Source organism: Nicotiana tabacum, chromosome 13, assembly GCF_000715075.1.
Source record: "Nicotiana tabacum cultivar K326 chromosome 13, ASM71507v2, whole genome shotgun sequence".
Classification (NCBI taxonomy): domain Eukaryota; kingdom Viridiplantae; phylum Streptophyta; class Magnoliopsida; order Solanales; family Solanaceae; genus Nicotiana; species Nicotiana tabacum.
The window spans coordinates 120963205-120975006 of record NC_134092.1 but is presented as its reverse complement, the minus strand read 5'-3'; positions in this window follow the sequence as shown (position 1 = coordinate 120975006).

Sequence of the window (11802 nt, the reverse complement as noted above, 5' to 3'; positions counted from 1 at the left end):
ACTTTCTTATTATTGTCGTTTTAGTAAGAATTTGATTCATTTTCGCATTAATGAAATGACACAATTATTGGCATTAATTTTCTCCAAGTCCATGTGTCTCTTAGGCCTACCTCAGGCACAACGAGGTTCCCCCAAATTAGGACGCGATTCTATTACATGATTTTGCAGCGCATGTTCAATATTGCAAGTATTCTTTCAATATCCCTTACTGACTTGGTTACCTTTTGTTTTTCTTTCTTTTGATTATTCCCATTCCCCAAGGATGGTTCGTGCATACTACATCATCCGCATATCATACTAAATCCAGAGGTCCTCCACCTCCTCCTCCACCAAGTTATCCTAAAGGCAAAAGCAAAGGGAAAGAAAAAATGGATGATTTAAGGAGTATCAAAAAGGACAATGCAGAGAACGTTGAACCTTAGGACGGTCGGAGTACTCCAGCACAGAATGAATTGGTCCTACATCTGGAACAGAAAATATTGGAGCTACAAGGGGAACTTGAGAAAGTCCAAAACTTGGCAAACCTTTCCCTCGCCCTAAACATCCCTGATATCAACCAACAAAACATAAACGCCCAAAACCCGACACCTTCCCAAAACACGCAGAATCAAAACCCACCACTGAATCCTCCCGCACCACATCAATACGCTACACCTCCTCAGGACCAAAACCCTCCACCGGTACCTACTACTCAACAACACCATCACCATCCAACTCAATACCCATAAACAACCACATACCATATCCCTCAAAATGCACCACAGCCTACTCCTGACCCACAAAACTGAACCAATGACCACCATTACGCCCAGATTCCCGGAGTCCATCAAAGAAATCCCATATGTGTGGAAACTTTACCCCATACCCCACAACAGACCCTGTATTTACTCGAATCCGCCTAGAAGGACCTGCTCATCAAGAACATAGCAAAATAACTCAAGAATCTTACTGGCAAAGTTCAAAGTGTCGAAGGTGGCAAAGGCATTGAGGGTTTGAATTATGAGGATTTATGTATTCAGCCAAATGTAGAACTGGAAGAGGGATACAAACCTCCGAAGTTCGAAATGTTCGACGGAACTGGTGATCCGAAGGTGCATTTGAGAACGTATTGTGACAAACTTGTAGGGGTTGGCAAGGATGAACGAATCCGTATGAAGTTGTTCATAAGGAGCCTCACCGGAGATGCCTTGTCTTGGAATATCAGTTAGAACCCAAAGAAGTGGGTTAATTGGGTGAGCATGGCGTCGGATTTCATAGATCGATTTAGGTTCAACATAGAAAATGCACCAGACGTTTTCTACATTCAAAATCTCAAGAAGAAACCAACAGAAACCTTTTGCGAGTATCCTACTCGGTGGAGGTCTGAAGCCGCAAAAGTAAGGCCGGCACTTGAAGAAGAACAGATGAATAAGTTTTTCGTCAGAGCTCAAGACCCGCAATACTATGAAAGGTTGATGGTTATTGAAAACCATAAGTTCTCTGACATCATCAACCTGGGAGAGAGAATAGAACAAGAGATCAAAAGTGGAATAGTGACAAATTTCGAAGCACTCGATTCTACAAATAAGGATCTGCAGTCGGGAGGTATCTCTAAGAAGAAAGAAGTGGGTGCAGTAATGGTAGCCCAAGGTCTGAAGTCTCCTCTCACATACCAAATACCTCCACCCACATATCAGCCTTCACCTCCCAGATACCAACAACCTGCCACCACTTACCATACCTATAACACCCAACCAACATACTACCACTCACCACCAGCCCGCCAAAATTACCAATAACCAAGACCAAATTTCAACCGCAGACCACCCAGACAATACACTCCAATTGTTGAACCCATAGACCAACTATACGAGAGGCTAAAGGTTGTCGGTTATGTCACTCCCATTCCCGTTGTTGCTATGGAAAACTCTTCCCAGTAGATTAACCCAAATAAGACATGTGCCTATCACTCAGGCATGAAGGGTCATACTATTGATGAGTGTCGTACTTTGAAGGATAAGATTCAGACATTAATTGATACCAAAGTCATACAGGCAAAGGAGGCTGCACCCAATATCTGTAATAATCCTCTCCTAGATCACAGCGGTGGAGGGGTAATCGCAATAGAGACTGATGAAGAATGGGACTCAGAGGGGCCAATTGGACTCATTAGAGAAGGGGATAATCCTAAAACATCTCCAGTCACTCTCACACATATCGTGGTACAAACTCAAGCACCAATTGAAGTTGAGGTAGCCGCACCAACTCCGTTTGAGGTTGAAGTAACAACACTTTTCACCGTGATGGTAGCACCTACGCCGTCTTATAAGTCTAATGATATACCATGGGATTATGTTGCGGAAGCAAGAAGGAAAGGAAAAGAAAAAATGGAAGAAACTGGTGCAGCGCAAGGCATGACCAGAACCGGTAGGGTCTATACACCCGAGCATTTGGGAGGAACGAGCGAAGAAGCTGCATCTAAGCCGCCTGTCATTGAGACTGTCCTGGATGACCTTTGGAGAAAGTTGAAAGCAAGAGAATATTCTGTGGTTGATCATCTGAACAAAACCCCTCCTCAAATATCCAATTTATCACTGCTGCAAAACTCCGAGGCACATAGGAATGCCCTGATGAAGGTGTTGAATGAAATCTATGTACCCAATAACATCACTAGTGGAGAAATGGCCAACATGGTAGGGAAAGTGTTGGAAAGCCACAAGATCACTTTTCATGAAGACGAGTTGCCACCAGAAGGACTAAGTCACAACAGGGCACTGCATATCACAGTGCAGTTTGAGGACAAATTCATTGCCAGAGTCCTGATAGATGGGGGTTCGAGTCTCAACATATGTCCACTAACTACTCTGAAAAGATTGGGTAAAGGCTTGCACGAGATACGAGCAGGAAGTATGAATGTGAAAGCATTTGATGAGTCTAAAAGGGCCACAATTAGGGAGACCAACCTTAGCCTACAGATGGGCCCAACTTGGTTTGATGTTGAGTTTCAAGTGTTGGACATATCTGCTACCTACAACCTATTGTTGGGACGACCTTGGATACATGCCGCTAGGGCCGTAGCTTCTACTCTACATCAGGCCGTGAAGTTTGAGTGGAACCATCAGGAAGTGATCATCCATGGAGACGGAAGTAATCCCATTTATACCAATTAGATTGTTCCGGTCGTCGAGAATAGAAGGAAGTTGGGTGGAGAAACATGCCATCGCATTGAGCACATCAACGCAATTGAGAAAGACAAATGGTGGAGTAGTAAGATAGAAAGCATATTGTCACAGGGTATAAACCCAGCAAGGGTCTCAGCAAGAATCTCCAGGGGATCACCAAAATGATACAGCTAAAGCGTCATGGCATAACTTTTGGGCTCGGGTATGAATACACCTGGCAAGAGTGTCTGAATTGGTCGCCACCATAGCATGGTCCTTATTACCCTCTAGAACAACCAGTACCTTATTTGCACCAGTCATCTCATCAAGATGACATAATGTGGGGGTCCGAAGAAGATGAAGTTTTAGTTGGCATAAGGAATTTGTTTCTGGATAATGAAGACATGGATTGCAGTGCGATAGTTGAGGAGGAGGAAGACCTTATTATTCAAACTGTGGAGAAGGGAGTTGTTCTCAAGAACTGGACTACTGCACCATCAAGGGCCCGACGAGTTCCTGGGTAGCCTAGCAATTAGCATCATTTATTTTTTAAAGCAATTTTATGAGCATCTAAGACATTTTCAGTATTTTGTTTTAAGCATATTTGTTTTGAAATAATTGCTCGAGTCATCGAGCCGTACTTGTTTGACGTTTTCAAGATTTATCTAATGCATTGTTATTTTTAGTATTTATTATTATTCTTTACATTTTTTCTCTACATCATTATTATTACCTATCCTGACGAACATGCGACTGTGACATGTAATGAGACAACGCAACGTAAGGATAGTGATTCGGAGGATCTGGAAGAGGTTGTAATACCCGAGGAAATTGTCAGAGAAGTGGAAAATTTTGAAAACAAGACTAAGTCCGATTTGGATGAGACTGAAACAGTTAATTTGGGAGACTCCGAAACAGTCAAGGAAATGCGTGTAAGCATTCATCTATCGCCGTCAGAGAAGGAAGAATACATCCAGTTTTTGAAAGAGTATGAGGATAATTTTGCATGGTCCTACGATGATATGACCGATTTGAGCACGTCCATAGTGGCTCATAAACTACCTACCGACCCTATGTGTCCACCGGTAAAGCAAAAACTCAAAAAGTTCAAGCTAGATATGAGTTTGAAAATAAAAGAGAAAGTCACCAAGCAAATCAAAGCCAAGGTTCTCAGAGTGGTTGAATATCTGACCTGGTTGGCTAACATTGTGCCGATTCCAAAGAAAGATGGGAAGGTTAGAGTATGTCTCGACTATCGGGATTTAAACAGAGCAAGTCCCAAAGATGATTTCCCTTTGCCCAATATACACATACTGATTGACAACTGTGATAAGCATAAACTTCAATCCTTTGTGGATTACTTCGCGGGATATCATCAGATATGGATGGATGAAGAGGATGCCGAAAATACAATCTTTATTACACCATGGGGAGTATATTGATACAAAATGATGTCGTTTGGCCTAAAGAAAGTTGTAGCCACTTATATGAGGGCCATGACAACCATTTTCCACGACATGATACACAAGGAGATAGAGGTGTACGTGGACGACGTCATCATTAAATCTAAAAATGGTACATATCACATAGTGGATTTGAGGAAATTTTTTGATCGACTTCGAAGGTACAACCTGAAACTGAACCCCGCAAAGTGTGCCTTCAGAGTCCCTGCTGGAAAACTGCTAGGGTTCATCGTCAGCCGCCGAGGAATTGAGCTAGACCCATCAAAGGTCAAGGCTATCCACGATTTGCCACCTCCAAAGAACAAGAAAGATGTGATGAGTTTCTTAGGGCGTCTGAATTACATCAGCCTTTTCATAGCACAATCAACTGTGATTTGTGAACCGATTTTCAAAATGTTGAAGAGAGATGCTGCAACAAGTTGGACTGAAGAGTGCCAAAAAGCCTTTGACAAGATCAAGGAATATTTATCCAAACCACCTGTTCTGGTCCCATCGGAACCTAGGAGACCTCTATTACTCTATTTATCTGTACTAGATGGGGCTTTCGACTGTGTCTTGGGACAACACGATGAGACAGGAAGAAAGGAGCAAGCCATATATTATCTGAGTAAGAAGTTCACACCCTATGAAGCACGGTATTCTTTGCTGGAACGCACCTGCTGCGCTTTGACATGGATAGCTCAAAAGTTGAGGCACTACTTTTGTGCCTACACCACATATCTCATATCAAGGATGAATCCGCTAAAATACATCTTCCAGAAACCCATGCCTATGGGAAAGTTAGAAAAATGGCAGATACTACTAAGTGAGTTCGACATCATCTATGTAACTCGGAAGGCGGTCAAAGGGCAAGCATTGGCGGATCATCTGGCAGAAAATCCTGTAGACAGAGAGTACGAACCACTGAAAACGTATTTTCCCGACGAAGATACGTAGGAGAAGATATCACTGAAGCCTATGATGGTTGGAGAATGTTCTTTGATGGGGCTGCAAATTTCAAAGGAGTGGGTATTGGATCAGTCTTAGTGTCAGAAATGGGTCAACACTATCCAGTATCCGCAAAACTTAGGTTTCCATGTACTACCAACATGGCAAAATACTAGGCTTGCATCTTAGGACTCAGGTTAGCCATCGACATGAACGTTCAGGAATTACTGGTACTTGGAGATTCAGACCTTCTGGTACATCAGGTTCTAGGAGAATGGGCCACGAAGAACACTAAGATATTACCATATATGTACTGTGTACAAGAGTTGATGAAGAGATTCACCAAAATAGAGTTCAAACATATTCCGAGAATCTAGAATGAGTTCGCAGATGCATTGGCCACTTTATCTTCCATGATACAACACCCAGACAAGAATTTCATCGATCTTATCCAAGTAGGGATTCATAATCAGCCAGCTTATTGTGCTCGTGTTGAAGATTAAATGGATGGCAATCCATGGTTCCACGACATCAAAGAATATTTGGCAAAAGGAGAGTACCCGGAGCATGCAAATCATACTCAAAAACGCGCACTCCGAAGATTATCCAACCACTTCTTCCAAAGCGGAGGAACTCTATACAGAAGGACTCCAGATCTAGGATTATTACGGTGTGTCGACGCCAATGAAGCATCCAAATTGCTCGAAGAGATACATGCCGGAACTTGCGGACCGCACATGAATGGCTTTGTCTTAGCTAAGAAGATATTAAGAGCAGGATATTTTTGGATGACTATGGAAACAGACTGCATCAGGTATGTCCAAAATACGAGTGCCACCCAATGAACTCAATACAACAAGTGCACCTTGGCCTTTCTCTGCTTGGGGGATGGATGTCATCGGTCCAATCGAACTCGCCGCTTCAAATGGGCACAGGTTCATTCTAGTGGCCATAGACTATTTCACAAAATGGGTTGAAGCCGCATCTTACAAGGCTATAACTAAGAAGGTCATTGCAGATTTCGATAGGGATTATATTATTTGTCGGTTTGGGGTGCCGGAATCAATCATTACCGACAATGTCGCCAACCTTAACAGTGATTTGATGATATCCATGTGTGAAACCTTCAAGATCAAGCATAAGAATTCCACAACATACAGGTCGCAAATGAATGGAGTTGTAGAAGCCGCCAATAAGAACATCAAGAAGATATTGAGGAAGATGGTAGATAATTACAAATAGTGGCACGAGAAGCTACCGTTTGCTTTTCTCGGATATCGTACCACGGTTTGCACATCAACTGGGGAAACTCCTTATTTGTTGGTTTACGGTACTGAGGCGGTTATCCCTGCCGAAGTAGAAATCCCTTCTCTGAGAATCATACAAGAAGCCAAGCACATCGACGTAGAATGGATACAGAGTTGATATGAGCAACTGGCCCTCATTGATGGAAAAAGAATGAGTGTAGTATGTCACATCCAGAGTTTTCAACAAAAGGGTCAGGCCTAGACAATTCACACTGGGGCAGTTGGTGCTAAAGCGGATCTTCCCGAATCAAGATGAAGCCAAAGGGAAATTTTTACCCAATTGGCAAGGGCCCTACATGGTTCATCGAGTACTAACAAGAGGGGCACTTATACTTGCAGAAATGGACGGAGAAATTTGGCCAAAACCTATCAACTCAGACGCAGTCAAGAGATACTATGTTTAGGATTGTTTACATTTCTTCATCTAATGTAACTGAACTACGCTTGGCCTGATTCCCGTTTAAGAGGGGATACATAGGCAGCCCTGTGGGTTCGGTCACATCTTAATAAAATCTTTAATTTTCCATGATCAGAAAACTGGGGCAGAATTTTGAGGATGACCCTCAAAATTCTAAAGCAAGTTCAGCCGACATCATCATACACGGAACAGCCAAAGTATTGCATTTAAACTAGGGCAGAATTTTGAGGGGAATCCTCAAAATTCTAAAGGAAGGAGGTCGCAATGTCTCTAAAATATGTCACAATCACCAGTTCATCTAAAATCTTTGAAATCGCATACTACTACATTTCAAATAACTATATTTATCAAATGCATGCATATTTTTTGAAAACTTTATTTGTATGACAGCCAGATGCTACCCAGGGTAACTCAAACAGGACCTCAAGACAGGAGCAAAGGCAAAACAGAAGACAAAAGCGCAAACCAACCTTACCCCATAAAACTCACGATTTTTCTTTGGATGCAGGCACGATAAGACAACAATACATGCAGATACATCGAATCACTACCTCCATGATGACAAGTTACCAAACGCAAACACTTCCAGCTAAGAAATACATTACTTTCTCACCGTCACTCACATGTTTTTTGCATAAGGCTAAACACTGCCTTTCCCTGCATGAGACTAAGCATTGTCTCCTATTTGCATGAGGCTAAGCATTGCCTCCTTAATTGCATAAGGCTAAGCATTGCCTTTCCTTGCATGAGACTAAGCAGTGTCTCCTATTTGCATGAGGCTAAGCATTGCCTCCTTAACTGCATAAGGCTAAGCACTGCCTTTCTTTGCATGAGACTAAGCATCGTCTCCTATTTGCATGAGGCTAAGCACTGCCTCCTTAACTGCATAAGGCTAAGCACTGCCTTTCTTTGCATGAGACTAAGCATTGTCTCCTATTTTCATGAGGGTAAGCATTGCCTCCTTAACTGCGTAAGGCTAAGCACTGCCTTTCTTTGCATGAGACTAAGCAGTGTCTCCTATTTGCATGAGGCTAAGCATTGCCTCCTTAACTGAATAAGGCTAAGCACTGCCTTTCTTTGCATGAGACTAAGCATCTTCTCCTATTTACATGAGGCTAAGCCTTGCCTCCCTATTTACATGAGGCTAAGCCCTGCCTCCTTAATTGCATAAGGCTAAGCACCGCCTTTCCTGCATGAATCTAAGCATCGCTTCCCTTACTTGCATGAGACTAAGCATTGTCTCTTCTTCCTGCATGAGGCTAAGCATTGCCTCCCTAATTCCACAAGTCTAAGCACTAACTTTTACTCATGATTAAATGTTAACTCCATTATGCCATCTAAGACCTAGCATTATCCTCTACTCATCCAGGGCTAAGCATTGCCCTCATCTTACCCAAGACTAAGCCTTGTCTTGTCTCATCTTCGCATACGGCCAAACATCATATTTTGCATTTCATGGGCTGAAATATTACCATTTTGTCCAAAGACATCATGGTCTGAAGGCATCATCCTCATAGCCGGAAGACACCCTTCCATGGCCCAAGGATCTATTAAAAGTGCACATCATTATTCAAAGGTGTCATGGTTCGGAGGCACCATTCTCATGGCCCGAGGACATCATTTCATGGCCTGAGAATTCCTTATCACATGATTCATGGCCCAGGACGTCATGGTCTAAGGACTCCATCCTCACCTTCCAAAGACAACCCTCATGGTCCGAAGAAAATCTGAATCATGTTTAAATTCTTACAATAATCCATATATACTTGCATGCATCGTGTTTTAAGTTTTGCAGGTAATCCAGGAAATAACTGTTCTCCTAACGGGAGCAATCATCGCTTCGGTTTCCATTCAATGTTCACATCCTGCAATTATTTCAAACATAACTGACCACCATCAATTAACCGCCTTTTACTCTATGATCGTTCAGATATTTGCTCAGTGATATATCCATAACGTTTCAAATTCGCATTCATGACTTCGCATAAATTCATCCGATACAATCCTACCCAAAGGAACCCTTTTAGAAACATACGACCATTCGTATAACAACTTCATTGGTTTCGTTCACTGTTGGATCTAGAACTACACACAGCCTGATTCCCGTAACACCTGAGATATGTAGGCAACTCAGGAACCAGGGTTCAGCACCCATTTTTGCCAAATCACATCATCCCTCATTTAATTCGGCCAAAATTGGTCATCATTTTCTTTACCCGACAACTCTTTCATCACTCCCGGGTAAAGAGGGGCAGCTGTTGATACTCAATTTTGCCCTCATATGTTTTCAAAAAATATATATGTACTTTCAAAACATCATTTTTTTCATCATTATTTAGTTTACAAATCTATACAACCATTTTTCTATAATTTCCTATAATTTTTAGAGCTGTAAAATTGATCTTTCTGTATTTAAATTGCTTGAATATTTATTAATTACTCCTTCAAATTATTTTATGATGACTTAACTACTTAAAGTTATTATCTTTGCACCTATAATACATGTTTTAAATATTTTACTTCATTTTATGTAATTACATTAATATTTTTAAGCTATTTGCGCAATTTACAGTAATAGCCTATATCTGTACAGAAATGCTCTTTATTTATATTAGTTGTGTCAAAATAATATTTTATATTTTTATAATACAAAGTTATTATTTTTAATCATTTTAGTGCATAAATAATATTTTTATTTATTTATCAAGCATTTTGTATAAATTGTTTTGATAAATTTTGTGTATTTAAATATTAGCCCAATTTTAACCAATTTTCGAATCAGAATTAGCCCAATTACCCCAAGCCCAAAACCAGACCACATTTTTAAAAATAACCCGGCCGGTAACCCGTTTAAATGACCCACCCAACCCCATTCTTTCATTTTGGTCGTTGATCTCAAATGATCAACGGCCCCTAATAAACTAACCCCTTCTCTTAAATCCGACCCCCTAATCCTAGAGACCCATTGTCTCTACCCAGCCGCCCTCAAACGCTCCTCCTCCCACCAGAAAACCCTAATCGTCGCCTTCTCCAAATCTTTCCCTAATCCCGTCGATAATGAGATTCTCCCATCATTCACTTACCATACTAGTGTTTCTCAGCTACTGGGTGTTTCTTCATGGTATTACTTAGCACTTTCCTAAACATGGCAAGTATCATCTCTCTGATTCTGTCCATTCACTCCAACCATTTGAATCTGGACAATATCTAGTCCATATACATCAAGATCATGGCTATATGGGTCCGATTAGCCAAGATTTGCGGCCAATCTTTGATTTCTGTCAACTAAGCTTTACCAATTTTTTCCCTAATCCGATTTTTATTGATTCTGCATGTTAATACTTCCTTATTTATGTTTGATTTTGCAGTTTTCCTTGTTTACTTGTTCGATTTCTGTCACTATATAAACCCCTCCCCATTCCCCTTTAAAGGAGGACCGAATCGATATAATCTTATTAAAATTTGAAGCTTTGCTCTGTTAATTCCTTCATTATCTTGTTCTGTGTTTTGTATTGGCCGGCTGAAAGCCAAGGCCACTGAGAGTCTACCGTTCGAACTTTCTCTTGGTATGAGCATTTCCCGAGGTTCTTTCGAAGCTCTTGGGAACTTTGACGCATTGAGGTTTCTAGGTTCTTGTGGATCTTTTGTTCTTTATAGTTGTCTGTTAACTGGTAAGCCACTTGACTTTTAAAATTTCATCCCTATGTGTCTTTGATTTACATGTGTTCTCACCTCTGAAATCCATGGCTTAATATGTTTTCTGGATTACTTTTGTGCACGATTCTGTTAATTCTACTTTGTTCTAAGTCTCTTTAGCATTTAACTTCCTCCTAATGCTGCTAGTTCTGAGATTGCCTAAGTCTAACTTGGATAATCTGACCCTCTTAAGTTCGATTAGCCAGTATATTGGTGCCTTAATGTTCCCTAAAACATGCTTATTTGCTATGTCCTTAATATCTATAATGAATGTTTCACACTTGTGCTAGAACTTCTTGTGTTAATTATGACATGTTCCCCTGCTATTGTATCACTCAGCATGATCCCTATACCCCATTAGTGATTGACTAAGATCTTAACAATTACCTCAACTTGTTTTCCCTGCCCTGTTTGAACCATTTTGTTTTATGGCATAACTTAGATCTTATTTAGTTAATTAATCTATTGACCCTAAATGTGCTATTTGGTATGAACTTGTTATCACATATTGCTCTGATTCTCTGCAATATTTGTCTTGCATGTGCAATGTGTTTCAATTTGTATTAACACCATTCTCATATGATCTTGCTTATGTGCTTATATGTTCCCCAGCATGTCTATGGTTCATATGATATCCTGTTCTTTCAGTGATTATTTGGCTTGTCACAATGTGCATCCCCCATCATGTCTAAATACTAATTAGCATGACACTAGGATGTATGTCTAGCATAATCTCTTAGTTTTTAACTTGTTTGTATTGTGCATCTGTGACTGCAAACTTGTTTCTCCCCTGGCCCTTCCCACATGTGGTTTTGTCATAATGTGTGCTCTCTATCATGTCTCAATGCAGT